Source organism: Rhodnius prolixus, unplaced genomic scaffold, assembly GCF_049639745.1.
Source record: "Rhodnius prolixus isolate KJV_2025 unplaced genomic scaffold, Rpr scaffold_3, whole genome shotgun sequence".
Lineage (NCBI taxonomy): Eukaryota > Metazoa > Arthropoda > Insecta > Hemiptera > Reduviidae > Rhodnius > Rhodnius prolixus.
In genome coordinates, this window is record NW_027411603.1 from 47275674 (window position 1) to 47290512 (window position 14839).

Consider the following 14839-nt stretch of genomic DNA (forward strand, 5'->3'; position numbering starts at 1 on the left):
TTATGTTTCATCTTTTACTGAAATTTACAACTGCAACAAGCGTATGTACGTAGTATACGATAACACAATATCAGGAATATTGAGTGCAGATGGCACCCAGTGGGTGTCACTCTATAATCTTGAACGCTTATTGCTATTCTGCTCTCAAGATAAGAGTAGATCGCGAGGCCATTCTCTCTTCTGGATCTTCTTAGAAAATTACCTTGCAAAGCGGTAGAAGATCGATGTTCGAGTTGAGCTTCTGATTAGAGGAATGAAATTTGAGAAAACTGAGTTTCCACAAGATTTTTCTTTGACGAAAGAGATTTTGAGATCATTATGGCTTTAAATTTTGAAACTGAAATTAAATTTTTTAACCTACGTATTTTCTTGTGTTAAGAAAAGTGAGTAGCACAATTTGGTGCTTGAACTTAATAATTCAAAAACCAAAAACGGTGCGGAACGATGAATTTTTCTTGATTTATTTTTGCGATTGTTGCTTTTTTACATTGTGGGGAGGATCTAGCGGACATCCCGGAACATATAGAATCAGGATGGTTTTTGGGAGCTGCGCCTATTGAACCGTAATCACATATCAGGTCAAGATAGGAAGGCGACTGCCTGGAAATTTGCAAGACTTCCGGTCAAGACGTAATCCCAAACTTACTTCTTACAGCTGTAAGAGAAAGTAAGGGAAATTGTTAGGAAAAAAAAAGAAAAGAAATTCATTATCACAACCTCATTGCCAGCAAAAACTATTTTAACATTATTTTATTGGAAGGTAATAAAAAAAAAATGAAGGTTACCTTATTTATGATCATACAGCTGGATAAATAGAATATAATAAACAATCGATAATACCTAATATGAAAAATTACAAGTAATAAATATACTCTAGTTTAGGGGGAAGTATGTCAGATTATTGCTGTAGAAAATGCGGGCAATTTCCTGTCACTTATACCAACATTTCACAAAAAAAAAAAAGTAAAGTATTTTACATGAATTTTCTTCTGTTAGTTTGTATTTCCTTCCTGTTGAGGTAGTGTTACTAGTATAAGCAATTTTAGAGCTTACTTCCGTTTTAATTAAAGAGAGAAAGAGAATTTTCTTTGAACACTCACGTGACTCACGAGGTTATAACTTACAAATTTTCTTCAAATTACAATATTTATTTACAGTTCTTACCAATATTATAATCGTTTGTAAATCATTACACCGAAACGGAGAGCAAGGCATTTAGTACAACTAATCACAGATATGGAGGTGTGCTAAGCGGATTTACGTTGAATCCACGCTTAATTTCGTTAACTAAATAAAATCTCCATAATATATTCAAAGTCTAGACCTTTAAATTAAGAATATCGATAATTGCTCAGAGCAAACAAAAAATCAAACAGCTATCTGGAACTGATTCGATATTATCGAACTTAATAAACACCTAATTTAAATTATCTTTTCCCACAACGTTGAAGCTGATAATTTGTTTGAAAATTGATTTGCAGTCAAGTCTTCCAACATAATGTGACTTTCTGACTTGGCATTTTAAAATTAAGAAAACATTTTCTAATAAAATTATATCAGCTATTAGCGTGTTTCATATTTCGTGCAAAAAAACCAATTAAATCACAAATAATTATAGAGTATTTCAAATTTTGAGTTTAAACAGGATGTCATGGAATGTAAGATTAGATTAGAGCATGAAATAAGTCCCATTATTTAGGCAGTACGTTAGACTAATTTATTCTATCTATTGAAGGCCTTAATTTGAAAAACCCTGCCCTTAAAGTGCAATATTGTTTATTAAAATCGAGCATGACACAATGGTCGTGAAACACTTCGGTTTACCCTAAATGAAGTAAGAAACGTCATACAAGTTAAGAATAATTTTCGCCCGTTTTCTTACTGCAAATGTCATTTTTCCGTTTATGAAGTTGCTGTAGAAAACAACATTTGCTTTTCAGTTGCGATCCCTTGTACAAACCACCATACGCATCCCACAAATCTGGTAGGACTTCAAGCAGCGAGATGAAAAGCTCTGTTTCCTCTTTCGTCCACTGCCGGATCGAAATTGATGCTGGTGGTGGCATTTTTGTTTTGAATAATTTCAAATTGCTCTAGGGAAAAGTTTCACCTGCGTGAAACTAGGAGACACTAATCTCAGACAATTATTGGTCACTGTCTACACGAGTGTACTCCAGGCAAAAGCCGACACTTCTCGAAATTGGTGGTGGGGATGCAACTCGATCTAGGAGGCTACTCTACGAACCGTCCACATTGCGACACCTGCTCTATCTAGACGCTCTAGCTGCTCTAAGTGTCTCCGTGTAGACCTACCTTAGCGATGTACTTTTAACTTGCTGTACCCATTTATTGCATCTCTGTATACATCAATAACTTTTTTTTTTTATATTTTTCCGGGGAAAGGACTTTTCTGAGAGAGAGAGAGAACGATGGTTAGGCTTTCCTCTAAAGTCCCATTACTGTTTACTGTACTGCCTTACCATCTGTTCAATATTATTAAGAATCAAATGTGAGTATGAATTTCCAGTGTTGGAGAAAGACAACTTTCCGGAAATATACACTTTACCAAAAATGCGTTAGAACCTTGAGAATAGCACTTACAGGAAGTCGTGAGAGTGTGCACGCTAGATTCAAATTAGAAACAAAAAAACAAGTATTTCTTTCGTTTTTCTAAAAAAAGATCTTTCACTAGGTGCGTAGAAGGGGGCCGTAAAAGATCGTTGAGTTAGACACAGATGAGAGGTTGAAAAGAAACAGTCGAATGCAATTCTGATCACAAATAGAGATATAAAGGACCTTTCTGAATTCCTAGCCAATTACATGGATAATTCATCAAGATTTCAATAAAAAAAATAATAAATTGATCAGCCTTGATTACAGTTTTCACTGGAACAAGTTTGATTCTCAACAATGATTGATTTAACTGATGCTGATCAACGCAGCATGAACATTAGAAAGCCATCATATATGAAGAGGGTGAAATGTCAATTATACTCGTATATTATACTAGGAAAGATCGCTCCAGTTTCCTAATCTCTGAGAGTCATTCCTTTTTGGTCATATCCACTCTTGAGGGTGCCTAAAAATGGTAACAGGGTCCACCTACTTCCGGTTTATTATGCCGACATTAACAAACTTCTTTCAACAGATTAAATTTAAATATACAAAAAACTAAGGTAATATTAAGTCTTGTGAGTCTTAAAAACAGTTTTATTGGGTTTAGAGATTTCTTTGCCAAAAGTTATTATTAAATATATACCTAAACATATGTTTGTAAACGTGTTTAAATTGGATCGTTCAAGATGAAAGCGTTTATATAATTATTGTTTATTTTTTTTATTCTTCCAAAAATTTCGCCAAATTTCTTTCAAAATATAACATTTAAAACAGAAATCTACTTTTAAAAAAATATTCTGGTATAACCACTCCAGTTGCCTGATGGGGCCCAATCGAAATTGAAAGTTTTAACTTCCGGCGATTATTCGTAATATTTGTTTACATACCAGAGAGCCTATTTTCTAAAAATATATATATTTTTTCAGAACCATGGGCCCTCAGAAACCGGAAATCAAAATTTTTTATATGATCGTAATATTTTCTGCAACTAGTAAGAAAGAGGAAGTCAAAAAAAAAAAAAAAACTGTTGCGAATAAAAATGACTTCCTCTTACGTTTAATGAGAAGTGCCATGAAATTTTTTTTGAAACTTTTTGTGTTTTTTTTGCGAAAAATTCCCTAAAAACCACAAAAATCATTCACGAAAAACAGCATTTCAGCTCAATCGATTATCGATTTATTTATTTTTATTTTCACAATTGCAGTACATTTCGGCAATAAGTGAAGCTGATACATCGCGTTACTTAGTAATGCATGAGTAGCATGAAGGTAGTATTCACCCAATGGTGATACTCTCCTAAAGGAAAGCATTACACTAAGATGCACTGGTCACTTCATAAGAAAGAATTAAGTGGCCATCAGCGCTTCGACTGTTTTTTAAGGATTTACCGGCAATGGCAAACTAGAGAGTTAGGATGTGAGGAAATAGAAGTATGGAACTTGGCATAGCAGCCGCGGGATCTTGCAGCTTCAGAAACGGGATATCTCGGTGAAAGGTTGTGTTAGAGACGAAGCAAGGAGCATTAGCGACTGGACGAAGTAATGGTTTTGATTGAAAAGATTAAGATACTTTAGATATTGGAAGCTTTGGCTGAACCTTGAAGTTCCAATTTTTCAAACTCAGAGAGAAAAACTTGGTATTTTCCAATGAAAAATTCAAATTTGAAAATCATTGCAATACTTTCTCGTAGCGAGTAATTAAAGAAAGTGAAAATTCAGCTGACGTATTAATCAGCTACTCAAAGAAATAAATGAAATGATTAGAAAAAGAAATTACCAATTATAAACTACACTAAGATAAAAAAAAAAAAAAAGCAAACAAAAAAACAAGATCTCAAAGTGAACGTCCGACTGGCAAAATAAATCGATAATAATCGAATGTTGTTGTTATTGGCCGGGAGAGTGCCGTATTGGAGGTGATTACGCAAGAGCGGTAAGCCGGACGTAATATTGAGAACGGCGCCCATGACCGTGGGACGGCCAACTACGATGACTTTCCCCTTGGCAGGACAGGAATAGCTCCTATGATCAGCTAACATCCTCTCTTCAAGGCTCTCGCAAGCATTCTTCTCGAACACAGTGGACGCACAAACAGAATTCTATCAAACTGGGTTTACTTTCTCTTACTCTGCAATTAAATATGGTTCATCTAGACCGAGTCTGAAGAATATTAATGAGTTAGAACCTTGAGAATGTAGTAGTAAAAGGAAGTCGTGTGAGTGGTCACGCCTGCTTTTTTTTATTGTTAAGGAAGCGGTAAAACTGGAGGTGACGGCAGGAAGTATTCATGTTCACTCGAATTCATTTGAGGAATTAAAGTGGAAAAGCCAACTCTTTTTAGAGTTCTTTGAAGCGTCAAATTTGAATTTAAGGAATGCGTTATGAAACTGAATGAAGATCCGCAAAGAAATGAAAAGAAACACCGGAAGTTTATTCATTTCATTGACGTTTAAAACTGCGATTACATCCAACCCATGAGAGCATGTATTCTTGCGGACAATATTCTAGTAGTGTACTTTGAAATCCAAACTGTTAACAGTGAATTATGGTTATGGCAAAGTTAGAAGTTCTAACGGCCATTGGCGCTTTAGTCCAGTGGGGAGGACAAGCTGGGATGTAGGAAAAGATCCAACAGAAGCTCGACTGGATTAACTTGATGAAGGAGTGATATATGGAAGGTTTATCTTATATATGTATATATTACGATTTACTGGACGAAGGAAATTTTAAAGTCATTGTGTAAGGATCTGATGTAATTAGGGAGATTCCGTGGAAGATTATGGGGCTATAAGAAGTGGATTTTTTTTTTTTTTTTTAAAGAATTGGCTTACTTAAGCTCCAGTCATTCACCCCCCCCCCCATTTAGAAATTAGTCGTTTGGAAGACTGACAGGCTTAGTAGCAGAGTGCAGAGTTTAGATCTTCTTGTTTTTCATTCCCTTTAAGGGTTCTTCGTGAGGTTTTTGTTTAAGACGGTTGAGGTTTCCGTTGAAAGTAAAGAAAATAATTCACAAATTTAAATTTTGGACATTGGAGACTTTTGTGGAAGTGGCACTTCCTGGCAGAAATGAAATTTCATCAAATTTCTAAATACAGACTCACATTTTATTTTTATTAATATAATACAGGTGGTAAGACAGTACAATAAACAGTAATGGTACATTAGGGGGAAAACCAAACTCCCCCCTTCTGCCATAAATTCTTTTGATTTGATTTTTCTGGAAAATGAATGTATAGATCTACGTCAAGATTAAAGAAAATCGTATGAGAAAATTCTTTTAAAAAAAAACAGAAAAATAAAATTAACTTAGAAGAAGGAAGATCAAGTTACACGGTGAAGTATGAATATTACGCAGCCGCTATGTAGTGGCAATTTCCTGTAAATACTTTGTTTCAATAAATTTGATTGGTTCTTAACACTTCCTGTAGCGAGTTCTAAGAGGAAGTGCATAAAAGTAGTTTTAATCCTGACTAAAAATGAAAAATCATTAAAACTAACAATCCGACCAACTACGAGGGTCATTCAATAAGTAACGAGACAAATTACTACTGCTCAAAAACAGCTAAATTGATCCGTATGAAACTTTCAGGACATAAAGTTGGCAACCTTGCGATGACATCTGATCAGCTGTTCAATTATATTTTGTAAACATAACCTCAAATTTACTCAGTTAACGATGGCGAGTCCGCTCGAGAATTGCACCGTGGAAGAACAACGTGCCGTGATCAGATTTTTAGTCGCGGAAGGTGAGAAAGGTAGTAAAATCCACAAAAGAATGTTGAAAAGTGTACAGAGACAATTGTTTGAATCGTTCGAACGTTTACAAATGGGTAGAACAGTTTCAAAGTGGCCGTACAAAAGTTTCTGACGAGCAACGCAGTGGACGACCGATCGAAGTTGGGACTTCCTCTCTCGAATCTCGGATTGACGCGTTAATTCGGGACAATAGGCGTATCACCGTTGAACTGATAAGTGAAAAAGTAAACGCGAGTGTTGGCACTGTCCATAATATTATTCACAACAAGCTGCAGTACAAGAAAACCTGTGCGAGATGGGTGCCCAGACAACTCACGGACGCTTACAAAGAAACCCGGCTTCAAATCAGTCAACAGTTGAAAAATCGATATTCGACTGAAGGAGAAGGTTTTTTCAAAAGAATTGTAACGTGTGATGAAACATGGATCTACCACTGTGAGCCAGAGTCAAAACGACAGAGCCTTGAGTGGAAGCATACGACTTCTCCCATTCGGAAAAAATTCAGGACCCAGCCATCTGCCGGTAAAGTCATACTTACAGTATTCTGGGATTTTCAGGGGCCAATTTATTGTGATTTTCTTGAAGGCCAAAGAACAATCAACAGCCCGTACTACAGTGACATGCTGGAAAACAAGATAAGAACTGCAATTCGAACGAAACGCCGTGGGCTCTTGACTGAAGGCGTGATTTTGCTTCATGACAACGCCCATCCACATACGGCACAGCTGACGAAAGAAAAACTTCAGAAACTGGGATGGGAGATCCTTCCACATCCCCCCTACAGCCCCGACCTCGCCCCATCAGACTTCCATCTGTTTGGACCCCTTAAAGATGGTCTACGAGGGATACATTTTCGATCCAATGAAGAGGTAAAAAATCAGGTGCAAAGTGGCTTCGAGATCAACCCAAAGAATTTTATGCCAAGGGCATTTAAAAATTAGCAGAAAGATGGGACAAGTGTATAAGTGTTGCTGGGGACTATGTTGAAAAGTAACCAAAGATTTGTACTGATTCAATAAACCGTTTTTGAGCAATAATAATTTGTCTCGTTACTTATTGAATGACCCTCGTAATAGAGTATATAGATTTTTTTAAAGAAAGAATGTGCCAAAAAAGTATTATAAATCTATTAAAGATAATATGTACACTATGTATGGTGCTGCTGTAGATATTTCCGAGCTAAACTAACGATGGAAAAGAGAAACCGATTGTACCTTGAAAATTAACAAGTGAATGGCCATTAAGAAATCAAATATCCGAATGAATAAGTACAAAACATTTTACTGCAATTTAGTTTATCTAATTTTTATCACTCAAGAAGATTTCTTCTTCTAAACTAAATCTAACCCGCCCGTCTCACACAGAGATGGCAAACATTTTTTCAATTGAATTAAACCGAAATTTAATTTTAATCATGCCTGCAATCAAAAATATTTAATCGGTCAATATTACTTGATTGAATTAAATTCACTTTAATCAATGAAAATTTTTAATCTTATAAAAAATTCAAATTAATCAGAATTTAATTTGATTGAATTAAGTTCCAAATTTAGTTTTAAACACTTTAATCTTTTTAAAGGCATCTAAATTCTCGTAACACTGGAGCAATTGTTTGCTGGAGAACTGTGATCAATATGATTTTTGTCATTGAAAACTGTAAAACACAATAGATAGTTTACTGGAGCAGTAATTCTTTTAACTTGCAAAATGTTACCAGCTCACGGAAAACACCGATAAAAGCGGAATAAAACACATTCTCTCTATCCGCATTGAGTCTCCAAGTTGTTTCAAAAAAGATGATTACATTAATGTAGTATTCGCCTACTTTTATAATGTAGCAACTCAATCCAAGATTGGTTTAATGTAACATAAAGTGAGAATTACTGTAATATATGCATAAGTTTGAAACAATTACTCACTGAGCAATGTAGCCTCATATGGGATCTTTCTAATCCAGGAACATCCTACAAAGCAAAGAGAGTGGAATAGCAAAAGTGAAAAAGAAGTAGCTCAAACTACTTACTTCACAAACATGGAGATGTCTAGAAGATAGTAGATTGACAGAAAAATAGTCTAATACATAAATAGGTTACACGTAATGCAGTAAAAAAATTAGTTGAATATGGGTGTAAGGTGGACATATATAAGTCTAGTGTGTGACCAAAATATTTAAATGTGAGTGAAAAGTGGAACTATCTTGGTCTAGTGAGTCACCAACATGTTTAAATATGAGTATAATGTGGTCCTACATAAGTCTAGTGAGTCACCTACATGGTTAAATATGAGTGTAAGATAGTCCTATGTAAGTGTAGTAAGTCTCCAACAATGTTTAATGTGAGTGTAGGATGGTCCTTATGTAAGTCTAGTAAGTCACCTAAGTGTTTAATTATAAGTGTAAGATAGTACAATGTAAGTCTAGTATGTCATCCCCATGGTTAAATATGAGTCTAAGCTACTCCTATCTAAGTCTAGTGAGTTACCTACATGATTAAACATGTGTGTAAGGTGGTCCTATATAAGTCTAGTGAATTACCTACATGATTAAATATGAGTGTAAGATACTCCCATATAAGTCCTGCGAGTCTCCAGCTTGGTTAAATATGAGTGTAAAATGGTCCTATATGAGTCTAGTGAATTACCTACATGATTAAATATGAATGTAAAGTGGTCCTATATAAGTCTAGTAAATTACCTACATGATTAAATTTGAGTGTAAGATACTCCCAAGTAAGTCTAGTGAATTACCTACATGATTAAATATGAGTGTAAGATACACCCATATAAGTCCTGTGAGTCTCCAACTTGGTTAAATATGAGTGTAAAGTGGTCCTATATGAGTCTAGTGAATTACCTACATGATTAAATATGAGTGTAACCTCCTCCTATATAAGTCTAGTGAGTCACCTACATGATCAAATATGAATGTAAAGTGGTCCTATATAAGTCTAGTAAATTACCTACATGATTAAATATGAGTGTAAGATGGTCCCATATAAGTCTAGTGAATTACCTACATGATTAAATATGAGTGTAAGATACTCCCATATAAGTCCTGCGAGTCTCCAACTTGGTTAAATATGAGTGTAAAGTGGTCCTATATGAGTCTAGTGAATTACCTACATGATTAAATATGAGTGTAAGATATATAAGTCTAGTGAGTCGTCAACATAATTAAATGTGAATTTAGAAACTGCAACTATGTTTACAAAAATTGCCACTAGAGCTCTCCACCGGATGGAGTATAAAGTAAGCTTACAGCCTATTTAATGGCGGCTTACAAGTCTACAATGTGCCCATTTCTCTGATATCTATTTCACGATTAAACAATACAAATTCTCAACTTTTTTGTGTCTGTTAACGATAATTGTGTAAAACATGAGGTATTATCCCAAAAGAAATATTATTTATCGTATTATTGAAGAGAAATTTTTTTATTGTTTTATTCGAAAGTTTATCAAATACCTATGGGAGAAATGTTGGAAAAAAATTTTTAAATTAATTATTTCATTGAAATTATTGAGTTTAAAGTATTGGCCAATCACAGAGGAGTAGGTTGCAGACTGTGGGCGGGTCACGCCTACCTCTAGTGTAATCCCGCCCACCTCTAGTGTAGTCACGCCCCGTCCATTCAAAGCTTGTTTGCTTCAATACATTTAACTTATTTTTCTAATTCTTTCATTATTATACCATTTTTTATTAACTTTATTTTGTTATTTTAGAAAAAATATTAATCTTATGTAGAATTGAGAAAAAATGCTGACAAATTATTCGAAAAAAAAATCATTCTCAATTTTCAAGAAATTTTTTATTAAGTTAAGGTTGTTTTCGAATAGTTTTTGCCAACATTCGACAGTTTCACTTTACATTCTCACGAAAAAAAATCTCTTGAGAAGACTCACATGACTTTTTCTTACCATAATTTACGAACGTAATTGACTTTTCTTGAACCTTAGAATTGCATGAAAAATAGAAAAAAAGATCAAATTAATAATAATGTTGATAGAATACGTCACATTCCCTCTGAACCAAATTAAGAAAAAATTACAAGCTAAAGTGACATTTAAGGATAAGTACGCCATTAGATCAGCTTCAAATGAATCCGTTTGGCAAATTCTCAGTAAATTACAGAAAAAGTCTTCCTTTAAAACTGCACGTCTGGTGTATTGATTTTCTTTCTTCTTGGAGATTTGGTTAGAAATTGAATAATCAAACACTTTGAGGTAGTAAAACCTTAAAATATCTAAATGGAAGTTTAGAAAACCTTATTTAAACTCTCCTAAATAAATAAAGTTGGTTGGGAAAACACGATTGCTATAAATGTAACATTCCTACATGTGTGCAGTGTGTAAGCTAAGCTTACATATTGATACGTTAGGCCCTACACCATTATGGCTTGGAAACCTGTGTGATGATTCTAACGGAACTGAGACCTCATGCATGCTTCCTTTAATAATAGTCTATTATAGTACACATCCTGTCTACAATATTAAAGTTAACTATATTTCAATTTAATTTCAAGTGTCAAGGAAATTTAAGTACTTAAAATTAAGTTAAAAGAAATTTATGCGAATGTGTGCATCAGTTATTCATGATGTAAGTAACCTTTCCAATTTTTATTGATTATGATATTCTTTCCCTTGTCCTGACCGATCAATCAAATAATTAATGCTTGACTTTTTAATAATTTAAAATAATAGAATTCACGTGAAATTGCTTCGTGAATTCCCATTTCTAGATTATCTTCTGACCCATGAAAGGGTCATGTTAAAGGTAATTGGTACATTTGAGTCCATACACTATATTTAATTAATTGACCTTACTTTATTTACCCTTGGTAATTAATAATTGAATTTACCTTTCACATTTAAACAGAAAGAAAATAAAGACGTTAGTTTCAGTAATTATTCGCTTAATGGTTAAAATTTAGCTCTTATCTGATCATGTTTTCCTTCAGAATTAATAAATTTATTAAGTAACAAAGAAAAATTGTGGTTAAAGGTGGTCCAATTTTGGTTCTCTGTCCAGGCAAAATTTAATAATTTATTTATAAGACTTATAAGGCTTTTCTCTTACTGGAATTTATATCTTGAAATTTTTATTTAAAAAATAAATAAATAAATAGTTGGATTCATTCAGTACAGGCAGGGCCGGATTTAGATGAAAAGAGGCCCTAAGCTATTCCACTTATGAGAGGCCCTTTCACCACCCATTTTTAAGTTTGTAAATTACATGAGAGATAATAAAATACATCACTACATTGATATATATCAATATGTTAAATGAAACATGTTGTTATTGGTACATTTTTTTAGAATAGTGTAATTTTAATTTTGCTAACAATTTGAATGTAGGCCCCACTTGATCTTGAGGCCCTAGGCTGAAGCCTAGTTAGCCTATAGGTAAATCCGGCCCTGAGTACAGGTCTACTAGAATTGGACGATATTAATGATGGTAACAAGACATCATAGGCTCTTAGAATTTGAAAGATTGAGCACTTTTTTTTTTGAGAGAAAAAGGTTAAAATCAAAAGATATTGCTGATCAAAGACTTCCAGTACATTATTTCTTTGCACAACGGAGTTACTCGCTTATCGATTCGGTGAAGGTATGAACCGCAGACTGCATGCGTCTATTTTTTTCATTACTTTTAAGGTTAAAAGAAGTAGCTTAATAATTGAGCAAAATCTACTTTTAGATTAAAAAAAATGTATACCTGTTCAATATTTTTTTATATTGTAAAATGGTGTAGTTAATTATTTTAATTATATATGCATTCAACTGATTAATTAAGTTACCTTAATTGATCTCTTCCGAAAGATACAACAGATTGCGCTGATACAAAAAAATAAAATAAAAAAATGATGTATATCAAGACGGTAAGGAAAGTATAGCCAGCCAACTGAAAGTATATACATCCATAACACGATTTATTTCCGTATCTTTGACCGGTTTCGGATTCAGCATCGTTCAACAACAGTGGCTGGCTTGTTCATCAAGTTTGTCTAGAAATATTGACTAGTTTTGTTTCCACTTTCAAAGCTACTGTCGTAACCATCTATAAAGGATTGTTTAATATTTTTTTATTTAATTATGTAGACGGAAATGTGATGCAAAACAATTTCTCCAAAATTGGTGAAAAAAACAAATTTTTATAGCTCAAATTTAACATAAATTTATGAAAACTTCCTGGTAATTTCACCATATTGTTACGACTAAACCGGAAGTTTTATTTTTGGTTCTTTCGCCCTGGAAAATTCTTTTTTTTAATGGAATAACTTCCTGCCGATTTTTATACCTAATAATGTCAAGAGGTACACTTCAATTAAATTTTTGTTTCAAGGAAGTCGAGTGAGTGTTCGGATTAGATATTTCGTTTTGAGATCTTGTTAAGCAAAAATGTTAACTTTTTTTTTATTATTAATGACATCACATGAACCCATAAAAAAGTACTTAACCATAAAGTCTGCATGTAACTTCCATTTTATGTAGTTATTCATTTCTTTTTTCCGGAATTTAAATTTAGTATCTCTACTTTCAAATTAATGTCTGAACAACCTTCTTCCTAACCAGGTCAACGAACTTTAGATATGTAACGGGGTGAAAGGCTGCCCGTATTGAGTCTGTAGTCGGCTAGAAGATGCATCTCGCCTGCATTAGTCATCATCGATGGTGGTGTTTGTGAGAAAGAGATATGGCAAGTAGTTCCGCCGACTACTTTTATAGGGCCTGCCAACCGTAAGAGACGATTTACGGTTCTCTGTGATGTTTTGTGACTGAACAAAATCCAGTTTGACTTTGGATTCTTAATACTTTGCTGCTGACTTTTGGTTAAGGATCTTTTACGGGAAGAAATGAAATCCTTTTTCAAATGCATCAACTTCTTCAATAACTTAGAAATCTCCTTAGCCTCTTGTATATTCTATCGTCTTCATTCAAGCGGAATGCGGGAACCGCTTTTGGTTCTTCTATTTCTACTGACCAATGTAAATCCTAACATTTATGTATGATTAATGCCTAAGGCTTGGTGTGTAAAAGTACCTGAGGGCTTTGAAAATAGAACCCTAATGAACGCTGCCTCCAACTGCACATTTGACTCCGCACATGCGCAAAGCTCTTGTTTCCAAATCTCATTTTAAAAGCTAAACTGTTTTGTAAACAGGACAATATAGTTAATAACTTGAGTCTACCTTAACTGATGAGGTGATTGAGGTGTCTAGACTCTCTAGGCAGTTATACAAGGGTTTAATTTCAGTCTGATTATAGAGGTGCGGTTTGGCGAGATTGTGGTTAAACCTAAGCCGCAATATCGTGGTATAGAACTGTCTTTCTTTATCCAATACCTCAAACCAAGATATTGTTGAGATAAATGGTGATATATCGGCACAATGTACTTCCATTAGCATCCTGATCTTACAATTGTTCTGATTAATGTCTTCAAAGAGTACTGTCCCAAATTTCCCCAGTCAAGCACTTGGAAAATTAAAGCCTGCTTCAATACTTTTTCCATCAGGATATTCTCCTTCTCGTTCCTCCAATACCAGATTCCTCTCATAAACCAATTTCTTTACTTCCTTCAACTCTTATCTTCTTAGTAAGATAAGATATTGTAATAGTGAAATTTGGCTATTTTAAGTTTTCATCACGTTTGGTGATCTTTGGAGACTAAAAGAAAATTATTTTTACCACTTTTTGGAGGTCCTCTGGTTCAGTTTGTCTGCCAGTAAACACACTTTCGTTATATTTCGCTAGAAGTCAATAGAGGTCGCTACATCGATGTTTTCTGCTGTTGTTTTACATACTCTGTTCGCATAAGTAGTTGATGTTAATGATGAAATAAGAAATGGGAATTAATTCTTATTGAATTTTATCAATAATTGTTGTGTCCTTTGCGATTATAGTTTTTTCATAATGAAAAATTAACCAGAGATTTTCTTAATTCATCTAAAATTTGAGGTAAAAGTAGAAATTAAGAAAGAAAACCTCTTCTTCTAATCTATTTCAAAGTAGTTTGATGGGAAATTGGAATCGAAAACAGTTCTCTACGCATTTCTGCGGGGAAATGGAAAAATACTATTTATATCTATCATCGTAGCACGCATGACTATTGTATCCTGAGCCCGTTTCGGACTTCTATCCATGATCAGGGGTAAATTAATCAGATTGTTGTAGAGATTTCGATTCTTCACTTACGCTACACTTGCTAACATCATCAACTCTCTAATGATGTGCAAAAGTGCGAAACCGGATAAAATCAAAGAGTTAAAGATTTAACCGCGAGTACCCAACTTAGATACGCTTCACTACGCATACAAAAGCGACCATTTGAATATCTTTTAACGTATATTAAACACACTCACACACACAAAATGCTGCATGAGATCTCAGTTTTCTTGTCTTAAACGTTTATCAGAAGACCGTGCTTAAACGTCAAGCTTCCTAGGTCAATAAAAAATATTCCTATTTCCATTA

At 34.1% G+C, this 14839-nt stretch overlaps 1 protein-coding gene across 3 annotated transcripts in view; it reads left to right on the top strand.

The window, feature by feature from the left end:
- Positions 1–14839, top strand: part of LOC141453227 (uncharacterized) — a 36580-nt gene that overhangs the window by 15823 nt on the left and 5918 nt on the right. The gene's annotated exons all lie outside the window — the stretch shown is intronic.